The sequence below is a fragment of the Lynx rufus genome, unplaced genomic scaffold (genome assembly GCF_022079265.1).
Source record: "Lynx rufus isolate CCGP_SWC_20201006 ecotype Redwood Valley unplaced genomic scaffold, mLynRuf1.p SCAF_5, whole genome shotgun sequence".
Taxonomy (NCBI): Eukaryota; Metazoa; Chordata; class Mammalia; order Carnivora; family Felidae; genus Lynx; species Lynx rufus.
Window position 1 is genome coordinate 104,051,773 of NW_025814867.1, and position 22,711 is coordinate 104,074,483.

The 22,711-nt window shown below is 43.7% G+C and overlaps 1 long non-coding RNA gene across 2 annotated transcripts in view; it reads left to right on the top strand.

The window, feature by feature from the left end:
- The first annotated feature begins 9,427 nt into the window (after nt 1–9,427).
- The window catches only part of LOC124526636 (uncharacterized), a 55,819-nt gene continuing 42,535 nt past the window's right edge, over nt 9,428–22,711 (top strand). For both annotated transcript variants that reach the window (XR_006965708.1, XR_006965706.1), the window contains exon 1: nt 9,428–9,598. This is a non-coding gene — a long non-coding RNA (uncharacterized LOC124526636). The remainder of the gene's footprint in view (nt 9,599–22,711) is intronic.

Below are 22,711 nucleotides of genomic sequence, written 5' to 3' on the forward strand. Positions count from 1 at the left end.
CCAAAGACGGACACTTAACCAACTGAGCCACCCACGTGCCCCCTAAGATTTTATTTTATTTTTTTATTTTTTATTTTTTAATGTTTATTTATTTCTGAGAGAGAGGGAGAGACAGAGCATGAACAAGAGAGGAGCAGAGAGATAGGGAGACAGAATCCGAGGCAGGCTCCAGGCTCCCAGCTGAGCCATCAACACAGAGTCTATGCAGGCACAGGCAAACTCACAAGCCAGGAGATCATGACCTGAGCAGAAGTCAGATGCTTAACCCACTGAGCCACCCAGGCACCCCTTAAGATTTTATTTTTAAGTAATCTCCACACCCAGTATGGGGCTTGAACTCACAACCCTGAGATCAAGAGTTGTACACTCCACTGACTGAGCCAGCCAGGCACCCCGGCACTGGATTATTTAATAGGAAAAATTTATATACTAAAGTATACCAAAGTATAGTGTATTGTAATGAACTCTCATCACCCAGCTTCACAGTTTTCAACTTCTGACCTATCTTGTTTCCTGCTCTGCTCCCTCCCTGCCCCACATTGTTTTGAAGCAAATCCCAGATGCCAGGGCATTTCATTGCTAAATGTTACCACATGTTATCTATAAAAGACAAGAACTACCCTTTTTAAAACCAATGATGATAGCATTATCACACCTCTCTAACAATCATCAGACCTCCTTAAAATTAATACTAATAAGTCCTTAATATTATGGAATATGCATTCAGTATTTACATTCCCCTGATTATCCTATAAATAGTCCCCCTTGTACTCTCTCTCTCTCTCTCTCTCTCTCTCTCTCTATTTCTTCATATTTCCTTTGCTCAGAATCCAAATAAAGTGCATACTCCTGTTTCTTATTTGCTGTGTTGTTGTTGAAGGGAACAGTTATCTTTGTCTGGTAGTTTCCCACGATTTGGATTCTGCTGATGACACCCTCTTGACATTGTTTAATTTGTTTCCTTCTCTTCTGTATTTCCTGTAAAGAGGTACTAAGAGCAGGAGGTTTGCGCAAACTTAGTTTGGTTTTTTGGTTTTTGGGGTTTTTTTTGGTACTTGCGTTAGGAAGTACATAATGCCTGGTTGTCTCTGTCTTTGGATATTATTAGTTGTGAATGATCATAACATTAAGTTGTGACCAGCATTTTTGAAATGGCTTCCATTTACTAAAACTACCTCAAAAATATTCCATAAAAAATAATGAGTCTGAGATGCTGGATATGCTACCTGTTCAGTCTTAGGTCCCATTCTTTTTTTCATGTTTATTTATTTATTCTGAGAGAGAGAGAGCTAGCATGAGTGGGGGAGGGACAGAGAGGGAGAGAATCTTTTTAATTTTAATTTTTTTTTTTTTTTTTTGAGAGAAAGAGAGCACAAGTGGAGGAAGGTCAGAGAGAGAAGGAGATAGAATCCAAAGCAGGCTCCACACTGTCAGTGCAAAGTCCAACTTGGTGCTCCTACCCACCAATCTTAAGATCATGATCTGAGTGGGGCGCCTGGGTGGCTCAGTCAGTTGAGCATCCCACTTCAGCTCAGGTCACAATCTCAAGGTCTGTGAGTTCGAGCCCCGTGTCGGGCTCTGTGCTGACGGCTCGGATCCTGGAGCCTGCTTCAGATTCTGTCTCCTTCTCTCTCTCTGCCCCTCCCCTGCTCATGCTCTGTCTCTCTCTCTGTCAAAAATAAATAAACAAAACAAAACAAAAAAGATCATGATCTGAGCTGAAATCAAGAGCTGGCCTTTAACTGACTGAACCACCCAGGCAGCCCAGTCTTGGATTCTTTTGATGACAAGGAAAAGCAATTCCTTTGGGTTGGCCCAAATAACAGAAGCACAGTCATTTCTGGTCATGTGAGAGTCCAGTACCCAGGCAAACTTCCCCTAACAAAACAGCATTATGGAAACTTGTGTTTCAGTTTTTTGTTTTTTTTTTAATAGGGAGAGCGTTGGGGACTGTAAGAATCACTATAACAAAATCACTATTTATAGTTTCAAGTATAGAGCTAGGTTACTTAAATGTTCACATAAAAAAGCAGCATGGGACTCCATCTGACTCTTGCTCAAGAATAATGTCACAGGCCATCACCTATGTAACACTTACACATTTCCCTCACCTCTGCAGAACAAAGGGGTTGATACTCCTAAGCAACAGGTCCTTCCCTGTGCCCACATTATCTACTTCTGCATTGGTCTTAAGAGTCTGTGCATGTCCCCTAGTTAATCAAGTCATGTGATGTTCCGTTTATCATATGAAACTCATGTGTACACACACATAGCAATAAGAAACATGGGGATCTTAAGCAACAGGTCCTTCCCTGTGCCCACATTATCTACTTCTGCATTGGTCTTAAGAGTCTGTGCATGTCCCCTAGTTAATCAAGTCATGTGATGTTCCGTTTATCATATGAAACTCATGTGTACACACACATAGCAATAAGAAACATGGGGATCCTACAGGCATGCAGGGAAAGCGCCAAGTGTGTGAGCAGACCTCCCAGGGGCATCAGCTGGGTCTGAGGCAGCTGCAGGGACCAGAGTAGCCCCCCAGTGTGCGTGTTCAGTTCTTCTTGGCTCTGTGCACTTCTCTTGCCAGTATAGACTAGCTTCGTTAGGCTTTACTCTGCATATCTCTGTGGCTGAGACAGGCCATTAGAATGCCCAATACATATAGCAGACACTTCCAAACTTTTTGACCACTATTTAATAAATTTTTATCATGGCCAAGTACACACAAACATGAAGGTATGTAGGTGAGTGTATGTTGTGATATAGATATATAAATGCACACACTTCCACACGCATATAATCATTCAGACTCAAGTTTCACACACTATCACCCTTGCTTTGTGTGAGATATTCTGATTTTTTAAATCCTATGCCTTTGTTTAAAGAATGCTGGGTGTGGCCCACCAAATTTATTTCAAAACCCACTGATGGGTCATAACTTTCATCTTAAAAACTATAACCCTGCAGTGAAGGTGGAAATCACAGGGCGTGACGGTAAAGTTCTTGGGAGCTAGACTGATTCCAAATGTAAGAATTAAGACTCTTAAGAGACTGGAATATCATTACACTGCGAATTGGATCAGAAGCTAGAGCATGTTTATGTCTGTCACGTAACAGGACGCTACTATTTCAAGCTCAGGTGATCAGACAGCTCTTTGGTTGTCACTTGGGATTAGGTTGATCCAAGCAGTGAGTCTATCAGGGAGAGGAACCCACCGCCCCTGCGCGCATCTGGAGCCCGGCCTCTCCTATTGCTTCTGTGGCAGATCTGCACTTCTAAACAATAACCATCCATCACATGGACCCAATTCTATTGTTCTAGCTCTACAGGGCACACTGTGCTCTCTGGAGCCACAAAGGGGAGAAAACATTCCCTCCAATATTCCTGCATGATAAATTCTCCCACCTCTACATAAAACCCTGCTTATAGGTCTTGTCTTTTTGGGTTTTTTAATGCCCCAACTATGACAGGAGAACTGACTTGAAGCACTGCTGTGCACCGAACTCACACTGCCTTACATTTTTCACCTCTTTCCTTATAAAGAACTCCCAGCCAGGGGGGAGAAAAAGGATAAGAGGAAAGGAAAATCCACACAATATCAGTAAGTTTACCCTTGAGATTAAGTCACTTTCTTAGATGGTGTTTTCACAACATAAATCTTTTAGGCATCCTGCTTAGATTTTAAGATGTTTGGGCAGAAATCAAATTTCCTTCCAGCTTTTATTCAGCACCACCTTCTAACACGCACACGCACACACACACACACACACACACACACACACACAAATGCAGGAAGCGATTTCTACTACAGGGTTAATTTCTCATTTCCTAGGAGCAAGGAGCTCTTTCTCTGGATTATGATCAACTTAGAGGTGTTATTAGTGTAGGAGTTTAATAATATTTTTGGTAACTAGAAAGAAGGAAATAACCCATGAGTCATGAAAAACCTGAAAAGATTATTCTGATGTTTGTTTATCTTGAACTAAATTTGCAGGGAAATAAAATCACTCTGGCAGCTAAAACTGCACACTCACATTCTTTTGTATGAATTAATTATACTTAACTGCTCTGTAATGTCCTGATTAATTATTTCCTGTTCCAGTCGCTTGATTGTGCATTTTTGATACAAAACCTGCATCATGATGAGAATCTTGGACCTATTTCTCATGTTGCTTAAGGCCCCTGTAGAGCTGATCTGAACAAGTAGTTGCAGAGGAAGCCAGTGTCTTCATCAGCACCCTAGGAGGGCCGAGTCAGCACAGGCAGGGACAGCACAACTGTATTTTGGGCCCAGGGCATGGGACCACCACTTACCAACAGGCAGCAGCGAGATGGAGGTTTTAATGCTGTACTATTTGTGAGAAGCATAACTGTCACCCTACATAAACACTGGGTACTTGGCTGTCACCAACAGACTCTCGGATGTATCCTGAGTGATGGGGCTGTAGGGGAGGAAAACTTTTCCCTTCTTCTCTTTAGATTCTTTGGCTAGTCTAGTGATTAAACTGGCAGATTAACAGGAGGAAAAAAAAGCTAATTTCATATGTATGGGAACCCCCAAAGATATGAGGCTCTCGGATAGCCAGGCAGCTGAGGCTTGTATACAATTTGAGCTGAGGTAAAGGGGGTAGGGATCTGGGACTTCACAGGGGAGGAAGACAATTCACAGAAAGCTGGGAAAAGCCAATGCTTGATACACACATGTTTGCATGCCATGCAGATATAAAAAGTTATCTCGGGGCACCTGGGTGGCTCAGTTGGTTAAGCATATGACTTCGACTCAGGTCATGATCTCATGATCTGTGAGTTCAAGTCCCGTATCAGGCTCTGCGCTGACAGCTCAGAGCCTGGAGCCTGCTTTGGATTCTGTGTCTCCCTCTCTCTTTCTGCCTCTCTCTCTCTCTCTCTCTCTCAAAAATAAACATTTTTTAAAAATTATCTCTGGGAGCACCTGGGTGGCTCAGTTGGTTAAGCTCCAGACTCTTGGTTTCTGCTTAGGTCATGATCTCACAGTTCACGAATTTGAGCACTGCATTGGGCTCTGTGCTGTCAGTGCATACCCCCCCTGCTTGGGATTCTCTCCCTCCCACCCTCTCTCTCTCCCTCCCCTGTTGGTGCTCTCTCTTTCTCTCTCTCTCTCTCAGATAAATAAACTTTTAAAAAGTTATCTTTGGGAGTAGCTCTCTTCCTGGTATAGGCCCTTAATCTAAATTCTTTTAAGCAGTTAAGGGAGAGGTGAAAGAAAGAAAGAAAGAAAGAAAGAAAGAAAGAAAGAAAGAAAGGGAAGAAGGATGGGAGGGCGGGAGGGAGGTAGAAAGTGAGAAAAACCCAACTCTTTCTAAGTCTGTTAGGACTTAAGATTGCCATCAGCTCAAAATAGTCCACACGCCAAAGTGCTGTATTCTGGAGTCCCATATTCTGCTCCATCTCAGGGCTCTCAAGCGCAGGAGGAACATTGCCAGGTAGGTCCTGGAGACAAAAAAAGCTGAGTATATAAGTTTCTCGTCGCCACTACAACAAATGACCGCAACCTCGGTGGTGTCACACACACAGAACACAAGTTTATTATCTTACAGTTCTGTGTATCAGAAATCCTAACATCAAAATGCCAGCAGGGCTGTGTTTCTCCTAGAGGCTCCAGGGGACAGTCCTTCTTTGCCCTTTCCAGCTTCTAGAGGCTGCCACCCTCCTTGGCTGGGGTCTCCTTCCTCCATCTTCAAAGCCAGCAGAGTCCGCCACCTCTCCCTTTCTCTGACTTCTTGCTTCCATCAGTGCGTCTCTTTCTCTCACTTCTCTGGCCTCCCATCTTCCCCATAAGGCCCCTTGCGATTACCCTGGGTTCGGATAACCCACAGCAATCCCCAGCCACCGCCCCAAATCCCCATCTCAAAATCCTCAATTGTGTCAGTCCCTTGGCTGTGGGAAGTACATGGTCACATGGCCATCTCTGGGAGGGGCTATGACTCTGCCTTTCACGCTGAGTATCCAGACTGAGAAGGAGCCCGTGTAGGTCACGCCCGAGCTTCCGGTGGCAGGGCAGTGCTTAGCCAGGCCTGCACAGGCACCCACGAGAGGGTGGAGCCGAAATCAGCAGGTGTGAGTTCTTATAACGAAGGGGTGACTTAACCTAGACCCCAAAGTTATCCTGCTTTTCACCTGATTAAAGGCTGATTTGCATTCAGCTTGCCCTAAAACCACAGACTACTGTACTGTTACTACAATAATCCAAGGTACCAAATTGGCTTGTAAAAGTGCATTGAGGACAGCAGAAAGGTGACACTGAGAACTTGAACAATGGGAGTACCAGAGAGTTAAATTACTGAAACCCGCATGAAAGGCTGATTTTATAAAGTTATGCAGTAAATGGGTTAATCCCAAGCTACCGTTAGCAGTCACACATTTAAAGGAAGAGTGGGAGGGTCAGGAAGGTTAATAAGCTTTGGAGCAGAGAGGTGCAAAGAGGTCAAGGTAGGCTGAGCCCCTACCTCGCCCCTCTCCCCTGACAAACCCACTGAGCCTGTCCCCAACAAGAGATGGACACTTCAGACATAAAGCCCGAGGTCCCTTAGGTCTTCAAGTTGTGTCGCTAACTGCTCTTTCCTCTGATCCCAGGCTCTCCACGAAACCCTGGGATAATTGGTCTTCCCAGGGAGCCCCCCCCATAAGGAGAGGACGCACTGTCAATCTCTAGTCTCCTTGCCAGATCAACTCTGTTTCTCATAGAAAATTAACAAACTGGCATGCTGGCTTGCATATATTAATACCTTGGGAGTTTAGTTAGCATGAATCAGCACCTCAAAGCTGTCAATCTCCGGTCTGCGTGACAGATATATATTCTAATTTCTCATGGAAATGAGCAAATAGCTATGCTGGTTTATATTTATTAATGCCTTGTGAGTTTAGTTAGCATGAGTCAGTATCTTAACTCTGATCAGCTCAGGGTCCCTGCAAGAACTGAGCTGCAGTAAATTCCCCAAGATTTTCTTCTAACTAAAAAAGTCCCATCCCACCACCTGCCGCCCGCCCCCCACCCCATCACATTGCCCAACCCTCATCCTGCACCAGTTTCTTGTTTATCTCCATGGGGTTCAGTTACACAGAGTACAATGTGAAAGGCACCCCCTGCGGTTGTGCAGCCCTGCCCTGAATAATTCCGGAGGACCTTTTGAGATTTTGCTTAAAAGCTGCTCCTTTAGAAACTCTCGTAACCCCTCGGGGCTCTCCAGGCCTCCCTGCCTTACTTCAAAGAATCCTACAATTTCCTTCTTGCCCTCTTCACCCTCATTTACCATCTGTCTTCCCACCCCCACGTGGACCCGGTTTGTTTTACTCCTCTCAGAGGCCCATGCCTGGCACACAGGAGGTGCTCAATAAATACCTGTTGCCCAAATAAATAGATGCTGCCCTGACCTCCTTTCCTCTGCCTCTTTTCAGCCACCAGAGACTGGAAAACGGATGCTAACACACCAAAAGATCCAGAAGCAGATATTACACATTGAGGGAAAGGTCACATTCAAGATAAGACAGAGAATGCCTTTGTGGAGTTAACAGGAGGCTGTCTTCCCAGGAGCAATGGAGAGACAGCCCATTAGGACAGACTGTGACAGGACAGTGCTGCCGCAGTGACAGGGCCGCAATGAGGCATCTCTAACAAACAGCCGGACATTTCTATTTGAATGTCCTGACATTACCACAACTCAGCATGTCCCAAAGCAAGGTCAGAGTCTTTTTCATCTGGACTCCCAAGTGTTCCTACTTCTGGGCGTTTCCCAGGATCTTAACTTTGGAATCATTTAGGATTCCTCTCTCTTTAAAGTTCATAGCAATTAAACCTACAACTCATGTGGGTTTCTAATACTACTGCTGCCTTAATTCCCAATCCCACTCTGTCATACACCCGGGCAACTACCACAACATCTTGAGTTGGCTTCCGGTGTTTGGTCTCTCACATTTTCTCACCTATACCATGTCTTGAACATGTAAAAAAAGAAAAATACTACTTTTATAACCTCAACTCCCCTCTTTTCTGAAACTCCTTCAATGGCTCTGTGAAGGGCCATTCACTGTCAGCAAACTGGCCTTTGAGGCCTTGCATATGGGCCCCATTTTCCCATCCTCATTGCCTGCTGTCTCACATCTGAAGCCCTGATGTTACTCCCCGGCCATGTCTCCTCCTCTGGGGCAGGCACATCCTACCCCCCCTCCCTAAAGATATCCATGCTTCTCCTGCCCCCATCCTTTCCTTCAGGCTGGGCTGTCCTCCCTTCACTTCCCTCTTCTCTAAGCCCCACCTACTCTTGGCATCCCAGCTTAAGTCCCAAGGCCCTTATAAAACTTTCCTCAAGGGGCGCCTGGGTAGCTCAGTTGGTTAAGTGTCTAACTCTTGGTTTCGGCTCAGGTCATGACCTCACGGTTCATGACTTCGAGCCCCATGTCAGGCTCTGTGCTGAAAGTGTGGAGCCTATTTGGGATTCTCTCCCCCTCTCTCTCTGCCCCTCCCCTACCTTCTCTCTCTCTCTCTCTCTCTCTCTCTCTCTCAAAATAAATAAATAAATAAACATTAAAAAAACTTTACTCAATTATTTCAACCCATATCTAGAGACTCACAGAGCAGAAACGAGTGTTGAGAGAACTTAGACTTCAGAGTGCAGCCCTCTTTACAGCTCAAGAAATTGAGGCTGGCAGAGCCCAACCTCGCCCCCTCTCAGAAGTCACCACTTTCCCATTCCTCATGGCACTTATTCGCCAGCTGCCTGTGTTCTTCCTGCTTCCCATCTACCCTATGGGAAGGTTGGCTTCAGGAGGACAAGGGAATCTAGGGGGCTTTTTCTGTAGCAACCTCAGTGTTTCATTCTGTGTCAGGTTCAGAAGGCCCTCCACAAATACCTGCATTGAAAGACACTTGGTGAGTATGAGTACAGCAGCCCCCTTATCTGCAGGGGACATGTTCCAAGACCCCCAGAGGAGGCCTGAAACCACAGGTAGTACCAAATCCTATATACACTGTTTTTTCTTGTACATACACACCTATGATTTTATAAATTAGGCACAGCAAGAGATTAACAACAACTGATAGAACAATTATAACAATATGTTGTTTCTCAAAATATTGTTGTTACACTGTACTCTTCCTTCTTGTGATGACGTGAGATGACAAAGTACCTGCATGATGCGATGAAGGGAGGTGAATGACGTAGGCACTGTGACATAGCATGAGGCTACTATTGACCTTCTGATGATACGTCAGAAGGAGGATCATCTGCCTTGGGACTGCAGTGACCACGGGTAACTGAAACCACAGAAAGTGAAACTGCCGGGCATGGGGTGTTGGGAGGAGACTACTCTATAAGGAAATTAAAGTAAAGAAGAAAGAATTTGGTTATGGGTGTTTCCAATCAGTGCCAGGTGATAAGGTGGCCTAATTCTCAGTGACCCATCCCAATTTGCTATGATCAGGTAACCTGGTCTAACAGAGCTCTCCTAATGGAACTGATCCCTCAGTCCCTGAAAAAGCTGACAGCCTGAGGCTATTTGCCAAACAGACTTCTCACAGTTGGACGGTGCAGCAGGTTAAATAATGGCTCCCCGAAAAAGGTATGTCCACCTCTGAAACCCCATAATCTGTGGTTATGACCTTATTTGGAACAAGAGTCTGTGCATATGTAATTAAGTTAAGGATCTTGAAATGAGATCATCCCAGATTACCCACGTAGGTCCTACATCCAATGACAAGTGTCCACATAAAGGACAGAAGAGCAGAAGAGGCAGAGAAGAGGAGAAGGCCAAGTGAAGATAGAAGCAGAGACTGGACTGATACAACTACTGGCCAAGGAACACCTGGAGCCATGAGAAGCTGGAAGAAGCAAGGAGGATTCTCCTCTAGAGCATTTGGAAGGAGTCTGGCCCTGCTGATACCTTGGTTTCAGACTTCCAGCCTCCAGAGGTCTGAAAGAATATATGTCTCTTGTTTTAAGCCAACTGGTCCTTGGGAATTTGTTTCAGCAGCCTTAGGACACAAATATAGGGGAACCTGGAAGGTTCATCTGTCTCTTCCACCCTGTGCACAGAAACATTAATGGAGCAGTCAAGCATGGAAAGGTCATCGTAACTTGATCGGTGTTGGGATAGTATTCCCACGGTGTGGGCTGCACTCAAAGGAGGAGCATTTGTCCAGTTGGTGCTGGAATGGGGGTGGGGCAAAAGGAAGGGACAAAGAGAGACAAAGTAAAGGAAGATATTCATGGAAGGCCTCTGGAAGGAGGAAACCCTTAACTGAGTCTTGAAGAATGAGGACTTAACTGGATAAGAAGGCTGGAGAAGATGTCACATGGGTGACACTGCACAGCAATCAGTGTAAGAGAACCCAGTGTGCTGTAGAAGTACAGCAGCCAGAAGTCTAGGTCTTTGAGGGGTTGGGTCTTTGAGGGCTTCCTAGACCACATTGAGAAGTACAGGCTTTTCTTTTACAAGTGACTGTCAACAGGGCCGGTACCAGGGCTTGTCTGAGTACATTTCTTGGTTGTCACAAAGACCAGGGGGTTTCTACTGGCACTTAGTAGCCCGCATCCAGGTACATTTAATGTCTTATGGTGTCAGTGGACTGTCCAGCACAACGAAGAATTTCTTGCCCCTCCAAAACTTTCAAAAGAGTCCCATCATCTTGAGAAAAACTGCTGGTAATAATACAAAATCCCTGATGGGGTTGCAACAGGTAAATGACCGGAGGGGAAGTTCAGGCAGTTCATTGTGGTGCAATGGGAATGTAAGATACAGGAAGAGGAGAGTGATGGCTTGAGAAAAATTAGGAAGCCACAGCCCAAGTACAGTGAAGGCTTGATGAAGATGTGAAGACCTGAGCCAGCAGCAGAAGGCAGGATGGCAAGGGGGATTGGGAGGCAAATTCAAGAGACATTTAGGTTAAAAGTGTAGAATTTGTTTTTGAATAAGAGACTGAATCTTGGACTTATCTAGTTCAGAGGTGTCATTAACACATAGTAAGAATAAAAAGAGGGTGACTGGGGGCGCCTGGGTGGCGCAGTCTGTTAAGCGTCCGACTTCGGCCAGGTCACGATCTCGCGGTCCGTGGGTTCGAGCCCCGCGTCGGGCTCTGGGCTGATGGCTCAGAGCCTGGAGCCTGTTTCCTATTCTGTGTCTCCCTCTCTCTCTGCCCCTCCCCCGTTCATGCTCTGTCTCTCTCTGTCCCAAATAAATAAATAAACGTTGAAAAAAAAGAGGGTGACTGGATCATAATTCAATTTGGGACTTGTTGATATTGAACTGCCTATGAGACAGTGAAACAGAAAAAGGATGGCATGAACGTTGTAATCTCTAAGTAGAGTATTTTCAAACAGACTAGCAGAAGGTGGTTTCCCTAAGTGAACAATTTGAAGCCTAGAAAATTACTAGTCTCACCCTAAATGGATTGGATGTTTACAAGTTAGTGTCATTTCACCAGATTTTGATTCCTTTTTTTATTTAAAGGACAAAAGAAACTCTTGACCTTCAAGTGAAGGGCTTTGTTTGCACTCAGATTAGTTTGCAAAGGAAGATAACTGCTCAGGTGCTCAGGGTTCATGCCACTTGTGTGGCAAGGAACTAGATTGGTTTTATGAAACAAACAGTTGGAAAAAACAGAGCATTAGAGTGGCTTAGACAACTAAGACTGGAGTAAATGTTGGTTCTTGGCCTTTGAAAGAGGATTCTAGATTAAAGAAGGTAGTATTTCATTTTCAAAACATTGTTCTTTGTTGTGCTACTCGGATCACTTGAGATATTTCTGTTAGCTTATGTTTGATTGTAAAAATAACGTCACTATTTTGCTTCCGTTTAGCAGGGATAAAATTTCCAGTACTGTTCATTTTCTTTAGCTACATGTAGTCCATGAGAGCTCCCAAAAGTTCCAGAAGCTCCTTTCACTTTTCAATCTGATGGCTTTATCTAAAATCCATGAAGGCAAGGACCAGACCTGTCCAGTTCACCGTTAAATCTCCAACAGACAGCATACCACCGTGCACATGGTAGACACCCAGCAAATATTTGATTAAACAAACAACAAAGCTTTCATTCCAGTGAGTGGAGTATTAAACCACTAACTACAGTAGTAATTCCTAAACTGCTTTTTGAATGAAGTCTTCCAAGGGGAAGAACAGGCAGCTCAGCAAAAAGGCAGTCTGTAGGATTAACCTATTCTGGGGAGAGGAAGGACAAGGAAGAGTCACTCAAACTGTGCTCTATAGGCTAAGACAGGAAGCAGGAGGACTAGAGGAAGTGGACGTTGAAGTCCTAGGACTATGGATGCCAGAGATGAGTGATGTAAGTAGGAGATTAGGAAAGAGAGAGGTTGGGCTCTGAGAGCCTCAATTTCCTGAGCTGTAAAGAGGTGCAGCACTCTGAGTTCTAAGTCCTTTCAACACTCAGCTCTTCTCTGAGTCTCCATATGTGATTTGAAATAATCAAGAAAAGTTGCATAAAGGCCTTGGGACTTAACCTGGCCTGTGAAGATAAATCTCTTGTGGAAATACTCTGAGCAAAATGATAAGATCAGAAAGGAGCATGGGCCTTCAGCACCAAGAGAGAGATGATTTGCTTTTCCGAGAAGGGGAGGAGAAATTTATAAATAAAAGAAGAGAAAGAGATTTTTATGTTTGTTTATTTATTTATTTATTTATTTATTTTTGAGAGAAAGAGAGAGAGTGGGGGAGGGGCAGAGAGAGACAGGGAGACACAGAATCCAAAGCAGGCTATAGGCTCTGAGCTGTTAGCACAGAGCCCAACGCAGGGCTTGAACTCATGAACCATGAGATCATGACCTGAGCCGAAGTCAGGCGCTTAACGGACTGAGCCACCCAGGCACCCCAAAGAAGAGAAAGATTTATGGTAGAAAGTATTAGGCCAAATTATTTACCAGGAATAGATGACCTCATATAATCTCACAAAACTCTCTGAGATTGGGACTGTACTCTTATTGTCCTAATTTTTCAAATTTGAGAACATTGAGGCACAAAGAAGAAGAACATGCCCCAGGACGCATAACAATCAAGTGACAGGGCCAGGAATGCCATACAGGCAATCTGACTCCCCAACTACCACTGGGAGAGCAAGGGGCATGGGGGCACAGGTAACCAGTGAGGTGTATTTCTTATCACAGTCCTGTAAGGTTTTTCACAGTGTGATGTAGGTTTTTATCTCCTTTTCCTCCAGTAAGTTTATAAGCCCTGAGAGTGCAGGAAGAGAGACTCTATCATGGTTTCCTATAATTCTTTATAGTTCTAGAACCCGGACAAGGGTTCAACCCTACATTTTTTTTTATTGGAGAGGAATCTATTATACACTTGTGCCTGCCCTACACAGGATTCCCTTCTGTCCACGTGTCACTGCCAGCCTGGCCAGAAGTGGACACCTGAGTCAAGGTCAGCCTATGACCTTGAGTTTAATTATGATGGGGCGCTTCCCAACAAAAACAATCTCTCCTAGATAGTATCTATTCCAACCTATCAGACCCTCTTATGTGGGGTGTGAAAACAGGATATTCAGAGAAAATCATTAGTCAGTAGCAGGATGGAGGCCAAATGACATACTGAAAGAAAACAGCAAGCAGAAACTATTAAGCAGAAAAAATAGAGAAGAGTCAATAAAGAGTCAAAGAAGAAGTTGAAACAGTAAGTAGCTGGGTTCCTGTCATAGAACATACTAGAACAGAGAAGTTGTGGCTACCAGCAAGGCCAGCTTCACAGATGTGTGACCTGTGCAGTCTCACAGCACTGGGCTCAAAAAAACTCTCAACTTGCAATTTTTGCCCTGAAATTCTTAATAACTGTTAAACAAGGGACTCTGCATTTTTATTTTATCCTGGGCCATGCAATTTATAATAATGAAGGTGATCACAATGGCAACAATGACTACTTTTAAGAAAAGAAAAAGGAAGAGAGTGGGGGATTTGGGCAGACTGGAGACTGAAAGGTGCCAATGTCATCCCCGTCAGCCCTCTCCATCCTCAGTTCTCCAGACCCACCAAGCACGGCCTGTGCAGGATTCTGTCCACTGCCTCCAGGGTAGTCTGCTTAGAACACAAGCCGCTTCATTCTGCATAAAACCCTCCAATGCTCCCAATGCCCTTAGGACAATGCCCCATGGGATTATAAACTTGACACTGCAGTCCATCTATCCTCATCTCAGAAACAAGGACAGGCTTGGAGTACTCTCTGTGGGAGACAACAAAATATAACCAGGCACCGACTCGTTACCAGAGAAATATCCCCTCTTAGAGATTATGGCATGTGTTTGGAGATCTTAAAATATTTCAAGATCCTGACCGGAGCTGATCAGGGAGATTGTGACCCTCTGGGGCGGTGGGGAGAGGATGACACCCCAAGGAGTGTGCTGGAGAAGTAACAGAAGATGGCTAGAATGAGACCTGGGGTCAGTTGAGAGGGACGATGTGAAGTAGGAAGCTGCTAGTTACCCTAGAACCTCTGTTTGGCTGAGTTGGATGTAATGGTTGGGGTCAGAGCTAAATTGTGACAATGGAGCAAATGAGCAAATGAGCGCAGCCTCTTCTTCTGCCCTTTTCCCAAGCAGAGCTCTCAGCTTCTGCTATAAACAAATGTTGAGTAAATATTTAAAAAACAAAGTTTTAAAGGGTGCCACGTATTGTACCACAGGACTAGACATGATTCAGTCCAGCCTTGCTCACCTCTTGCTCTTCTTTCTCTGTCTGTCTCTGTCTTTCTCTATATACCACTATTTTCTCAGTTCCTGGAAAATTCTATACCAGGGATTTCTCAGAGGCTCTTTTCTCTTCCTAGAAAGTAGTCTCCTTCCTTTGCATTTGTGTTCTGATCAGCCATGGGCATGATGGCAGGATCAGGTAAACAGAGGCAGTTGTGTGGATGTCAGGTGCAGACAAAATAGACTTCTCTCCAACTCCAGAAGGTGGACTTTCTAACTACAAAGAAGTATTAAAAAGATGATGGAAGGGGGCCTGGGTGGCTCAGTCAGTTAAATGACTGACTTTGGCTCAGGTCATGATCTCACGACTTGTGAATTCGAGCCTTGCATCAGGCTTTCTGCTGTCAGTGCTGAGCCTGCTTCAGATTCTCTGTCCTCCTCTCTCTGCCCCTCCACCACACGCACTCTTGTGCTCTCTCTCTCTCTCAAAAATAAATTAAAAAAACATTTAAAGAAAGATGATGGGAACACCTGGGTGACTCAGTCAGTTAAGCGTCCAACTTCGGTTCAGGTCATGATCTCACAGTTCATGAGTTCAAGCTCTGCATCGGGATCTGTGCTGACAACTTAGAGCCTGGAGCCTGCTTCGGATTCTGTGTCTCCCTCTCTCTCTACCCCTGTCCAACTCACACTGTGTCTCTCTCTCTCAAAAATGAATAAATATTTTTAAAAATTAAAAAAAATTAAATACATTTTAAAAGGATGATGATATCTGGGTTTTTGTTATGAGACACTTTGATGGATTGCAAGCCTCTCAATGATTGAGATTCTGTCTCCTCATAATATCTCTGTCCTCTGTATGGGAGCAAACTTTGCCACCCAAAATGTGTCTCCTTGGCATGCAGATTATTTTAGGCTGTTTATTTTTAAGAAACAGAAGGCTCAGCCAAAGTATGGAAACAGCCCAAATGTCCATCAACAGATGAATAGACAAAGATGTGGTATATATATATATAATGGGGTATTACTCGGCAATCAAAAAGAATGAAATCTTGCCATTTGCAACTACAGGGATGGAACTGGAGGGTATTATTATGCCAAGTGAAATGAGTCAGTCAGAGAAAGACAAATATCATATGACTTCACTCATATGAGGACTTTAATATACAAAACAGATGAACATAAAGGAAGGGAAACAAAAATAATGTAAAAACAGGGAGCGGGACAAAACATAAGAGACTTAAATATAGAGAACAAACAGAGGGTTGCTAGAGGGGTTGTGGGAGGGGGGGATGGGCTAAATGGGTAAGGGGCTTAAGGAATCTACTCCTGAAATCATTGTTTCACTGTATGCTAACTAACCTGGATGTAAATTAAAAAAAGAAAAAAACAGAGAGAGAGAAAAGGAAACAGAAGGCTCAGGAAGAACCTTTGACATTCCCCCTAACTGCCTAGAAGATTAGATAGAGGACTTGCTCCAACAGGAATCTGTCACCATAGATACCAACATTATGATATGAACTAGGGGAGGTAGACAGGGAGGAACTTAGCAAGTTCTCTGTCTATTTCATTGTTTCTATATGGCCTAGCAAGCATTTGTTTATGAAACATTTACTCTTTTTCATCTTCTATGAATTGTCTTCCTTCTCTTTGAGGCTCCAGACCCCTGCCCCCTTCTTCTTAGTTCTGGATGTCATATAAGCCTCAGTTGCCTGACTGCCTGTGGGCTTCCATATTCTTATGGACCCTGTACATATGCAATTAAATTTGATTTTCTCCTGTTAATCTGTCTCATGACCAGTCAAAAGAATCTTGAAGGGTAGAGTAAAATCTTTTCTCACCAACACTTCCCATTCAGACCCCACCCTGCCCCTCTCTGTAAGTGACTAAGAGTACACACTGAGGAGTTAACTTCCCCTGTTGGGCTCCTGGCCTCACCACTTAATGTTTATGTGTCCCCGGGGGATATTATTTTTAATTCATTGGTTTGTTTGGTTTTTGTTTTTAATCTCTGTGCCTTTATCTTCATCTATAAAGTTGGGATAACAGTAGTACAGTACCAACTATAGAGCCAATAGGATTAAATGAAACAATTTATTACCTGACATCATAACTGCATGAAACATTTTAATTATTAAGTGCGGTGTCTGACCCTTGGTATTATTTTGAACACTCAACTCAATAAGTACTTAATAGATGTTCCTTGCATTGAATTGAATGCTAAATCCCGTTGCTAAGCTCTTATCACTGCACCCTTACTTCTCTCTAACATAACTCTTCTCTTCAGAATCCTATCTGAAGTCAAGATAAGAATGAAAGGAATAATCCAAATCTTCCGTTCCTATACCCCATAAAATATTTTGAATTTCAAACAGAAGCAGAATGTTTTCTGATGGAATACTCTATTATATTTTCTTGAAAGACTCTTTTAAAATATTCATCTACTATACTCAGTAAAAGAGGTCCAGTTTGCAAAGCACGTGAAAGATATTATGAAGTTCTCTGCCAAGCCGTAGAAGAGTGTCAGTTCATGGGAATTTATCATGTGCAGTTCATGAGGCCCCAGGGTCATGATGTTGGCATTTAAACATTAGCAAGAATAGCGCTGAAAGCAAAGCTGACATATGTAAGAATGAGTGGGCCCCAGTGCTGCCTTTTGTTCTCTCAGGAAGATCATAGCATATTAACGGGAGCTACTCCTAATTCTTCCTCAGTGGCTGCCACATCAGTCTGAACACACCCTTCTTCAGTCCTCTAGATGGCTTATTTGATTATAATGGAGTAAATTTTAACACGGTCTGCCATTCCCTTCTTTCCTTCCTCCCTCCCTCCCTTTCTTCCTTCCTCCCTCCCTCCCTCCCTCCCTCCTTCCCTTCCTTCCTTCCTTCCTTCCTTTTCTCTTTCTTTTATTAAGTAATTCAAGAATATTTGAGGCCATCTACCAGGGGCCAGGCAGTAAACTGTAGTGATCTGATACTTGGTCTCATGAATCTTCCAGTCAGGCAAGGAATGTAGACACTAAATGTTAGTAAATTAGAAGCTGCCATGAATGACAAGAGACTGGGTCTGGACGATAAGACAAAGTCCCCTGGAAGAAATAATTTTCCTCTGAGATCTGAAAGATGCCCAGTCCAGCTAGGAGACACTGGCTGGGAAGAGAGAGTGTGGGTGTCAGCAAGGGCAGTGGGAGAGGGCTATGGGAGCTGTCCTGAGGTCCTCGTGGTCTATACCTGTTCTGGGGACTCCATCGGCCCCTCACTGTCTCTGCACCTGTACTAGGGCTGACTTGCTGTCGTGGTTTGAAGGGAATATTATGCCCCACTCTGGACTTGATAATGGCCAGAGAGCACTCCCTTTTGCACACGTGGAAGTCCTGGCAGAACTGGCTGCCTCAGGCTCGATGTTCTAAGAAGCATAGCTAGAAGTGAAATGCAGGACTTTCTGTCTCTAAAACATGTGCTCATACCACAATGCTAAGTAAGGCCCAGAGGGCTTTCTTAGGTAAATCATCCCACCTGAAAATACCATCTTCACACAGATGCCTGAAATTACTCTACCAGAGGAAAGATAATACCTTGGAACAGAATGTGGTTTTTTCCTTATGCCCCTGTTTTAAAAACAAACACTGAGCAAGCTTTGGAATGTTGAAAATGCTCACGATAAAGAAAAGGGGAACAGAATATTCTTAAGGGTATGTTTACTGTTGAAATCAAGAGTACTTCCATATCTTGAATTCTTCTATACCTTCAATGAATACATAATAAAAAATTAAAATTATTTTAAAGCACAAATACTCCTTGGAGGGGTAACCTATTAAGTCAGTAACATTTAAGAGTGTATATGTTTATTGGGAAATTTTCGTCCTAACAAGAGACATGAGAGCAGGACACAAATTATGGCTGCCCCCCCAAAGTTTGAGAGGGAGAGGCAGAGAATATAGTGCTAAACATAAATATCATACTCTTCAGGACTTTACCTTGTACCAGTTCTTCTCAGTTATTATAAAATATTCTGTGTTCCTCAAGCCTAGTCCACATCTGCACTGGACATTAGTTCAGAGTGTTCTCTCTGTGTGAAGTATCTTCTTAATTCTTATTTCACCTCCTCTAAGAAACCTTTGTAGATCCCCTTCGTGAGAAACCATCTGTGTCCCTCTGTCTTCCTACACTGTGTGGTGATATCTCTATTATTAAACCCTTACTGTATTAATGCTTGTCCTAAAGTTAATTAAGCATTCATCTCGGGGCCCCTGGGTGGCTCAGTCCGTTTCGTTTCAGACTGTTGATTGCAGCTGAGGTTCATGATCTCATGTTTTGTGAGTTCTAGCTCTGTATTGACAGGGTGGAGTCTGCTTGGGATCCTCTCTCTCTCTCTGTCTCTCTCTCTCTCTTGCTTCCTCTCACTTTCTCTCTGCTCTTCCCCCATTTGCTCTCTCTCTACATCTTTCTCTCTCTCTCAAAAGAAATAAATAAACATTTTTTAAAAATTAGACATTCTAGGTGCCTGGGTGGCTCCGTCAGTTAAGTGTCCAACTTTGGCTCAGATCATCATCTCACGGTCTGTGAGTTTGAGCCCTCCATCAGGCTCTGTGCTGGAGCCTGTTTCAGATTCTGTGTCTCTCTCTTTCTCTCTCTGCCCCTCCCCCACTCACACTCTGTTTCTCTCTCTCTCAAAACCAAATAAACGTTAAAAAAATTTTTTTTAAATTAAGCATTCATCTCTTTCCCCTTTGAAATTGTGAATTCTCAGGAATCCTAGCTCTTAAGTTTGTTTATCTCCCACAGGGCACAGCTTAGTGGTGTGTACGTAGTAGGGGTTTAATAAATGTTTAAAGGCTTGAAATGAAAGTATGTTCTTCCTAGTCTGAGTAAATCTTTGGTAGGAATTTCTCCATAAATAGCCATAATGAAGAGTTTTTCAGCTCAAGCCATTTGCAGGATTGCTTTGCCCTTGATGAATTTTCTTTGATAGAAAAAAAAAAAAAGTAACCTAAATGCTCTTTCCTATGATAAGAGTCATAATTTCAAGAGACAGAGCTGTTCATAGGCAAACATTTTGAATTCTGTACTATGTTCGTGGCCAATTAGAAGCAATTGGATTTATGAATTTTTTATTTTCCTGATTGATTTTCTATTTAGTTTCTTCTGAATAACTACTTAAAAATCTTTCCATAACATTCACCCTTTTCGTTGATTTCTAGCTCTAGAGAACCAACCTTTCAGCAATTATACAAGCCCTTCACACAGGGGTTTTTTTGGGGGTTTTCTGGGGTTTTTTTGGGCTTCCACTTCTTTTAAAGTAGTTTATTGAAACCTTCTCCAGATAAAAACCTTGAAATCATTAAGCAGATCACTGTTCAGAACCATGTTAAGTGTTCTATTTTTCTCCTTAAAGGAGATGACTAGTGGACAGCTTGGAATAGCAATGAGGTATGGTATTTATCTGTAATACCTCTCTCATGATGAATAACTAAATTATCCAAAATCCTATTACTCAGAACATTTCAATCGTGGTAGAATAAGGTCTCTGATTTGGATCCTGGTTAATTTGGAAATGGCCTCCTTCCCTGGGGACATTCAGAGCTTCTGAGGCCAGCTGGTGATGGGGCCTGAATGTGAACACTGCAAAGCTAGGAATGTGAGCAAGAGCTTTTTAATTCCTGGTTAAAAATAGCCTGTGAGGTCTGGGGCTTTGCCCACCTTCGTTTTCTCCAGGGATTTCAGCTCATGTCCCAAAGATCCTCCCCTGGCCCTAAACACTGCCACAACTGTGCTAAATGGCTCAGGTGTCTACAGGGAATTGGACTTGGTCAACATTTAGAGCTATTAATCTAACAAGGGCTCAGACTCTGGGAATCCTTTCTGGCTACAACCTCCCCGGGCCTGGTCTTGGCTCCCAGAAGCCCTGTGTGTTCTGAAACCTTATCAAACCATCCACTATTACTTTCTTACTCATAGAAGAGCAGGAGGGTCCTAGTGCTGGCTGGGCCCTTAGGGAGCATCCTGCTCAGGGATTCGAGCTTAGGAACTCTGTCGTCAAATAAAATCACATATGGATGCCCCCATAAGAAAGAACAGACAAGGGGCACCTGGGTGGCTCAGTCAGTTAAGTGTCTGACTCTTGATTTCAGCTCAGGTCATGATCTCACAATTCATGAGTCTGGCCTCAAGTTGGGCTCTGCACTGACAGCTTGGAGCCTGCTTGGGATTCTCTCCCTCCCTCTCTCTGTCCCTCCCCTGCTTGTGCTCTCTCCCTCTCCCTCTGTCTCTCAAAATAAATAAATAAAAACATTTTAAGAAAGAAAGAAAGAGGGAGAGGGAGAGAAAGGAAGAAAGAAAAAAAAGAAGAAAGAAAGAGAGAAAGAAAGAAAGAAAGAAAGAGAAAGAAAAGAAAGAAGAGGAAACAGGTAAGAAAAGAGCTGCTCTGACCAAAGCATGAGTGTAGACCCCAACCACTCATCATGTCCTAGGTTCTGGTTTTATAGATTACACAGTAGAGGCCTAAACATATGGGATTTTGCATAAATTCAGTTAGTGGTCTTCAGCTTTTATTCCTATTGGTAATGCAGAGCCTTGGCCCCCAGCCAAATCCCCGTTCACCAGCACCTCTTCCCTCATATTCTTGGAAGCCTCCAGAGAGTTTCTTTCAATGATCATGACTGATATCGTTCAGCTCCCTACATGTGCCCGTTGTGTTGTATGCACTCTGTTCCCCTCTCCTCCTGCCCTTGTTGCCCCCCTGGGCTCTAGGCAATGTGCTCCTAAATGCCACAGGCCTTGTTACTGCCTCTGCTGGGCACTTCTGCCAGCCTGGGCAGGCCCTGCTCAGCTTCAGTGAGTACCCTTGCTAGGGCAGTGGAGACAGGGAGACCCTGAGGTTGACTTCTGCCTTTATGCATTCCATTCTGTTAAAAGGCAAAGCTAATCTCTTAAAGAATAATTCAGGAAAATAGCGTTTCGTATTTGCTCACAGCCAGTGATTTGAATATTGAGTCAGTAGAAGGCTGGGATGAGGACCCATCTGATTTATTGCGAACTAAGGTGTTGGTTCTGGGTCTGGCTTATAGGCTGGATTCTTCCAAGATGAGTTCCCACCTTCAGGCTCTTTGGTTTCTCAGGCAAATCATTTCCCCTGGCGGTTCACTAGATTCATTAACTTGTAACAGTGGGTAAGGCATAAACCGGGCCATCTTCACTGGCCCCATCTCTGGATTCCTCCCTCCTAACTCCTGCCCCGAAAACACACTGTGGAAACAAAATTTGTAAGGAACTAGGTTTAAATTTAATTGATCTTTACCAAAATGAGAGATCAGGGTATTTTGAGAGGTTTCTAGGTGAAAATTATATTTATCGTGGGTATGAATCAATGAGAACTGACCTGAACAATTAATTTTAAAATTTTGATCAAGCAAACCAACTGTTGTGCAGGATCTAAAAAAAGCACACAGATATACCTAATAACGAGGAAATGTGAGAAATACACACACACACACACACACACACACACACACACTCTTCCCTAAACCAGAAAGGAAAAAGAGGGAATTTTTCCATTCCTGTTATCTCCCCTTAGGGCTGGTTTAAGGCTTTGGTCCTTGTGAAATAATAAGAAATATCTATATATACTAGTCTTTGCCCCCAGTTCCTGACCAGGGCTCCCGAAACCCTTAGAAATCCCTAAATAATAAGAACACGAGAATCATCTCTTGTTCTAGTGAGGTGACTTTGGGTGGGCTCCTGGCTGGGGGCTGGCCACTAGAAAGATCAAGGTAATGATTGGAAACTTGGAATTTTCAGCCCCCTCCCTCCGTTCTTCAAAATGGGGAGAGGGCTGGAAATGGAATAAATAACTGATCATGTCTCTGTAACGAAGCCTCAAAAAATTCCCAGCAGTGTGGGGTTCAGAGGGCTTCCAAGTGGGTAAACACATCCATATGCCAGGAGGGTAATGCACTTCAATTCCCAGGGACAGAAGTTCTGCACTCCAGAAGCTCCCAGACCTTACCCTATGTATCTCTTCTTGTGGCCGTTCATCCGTATC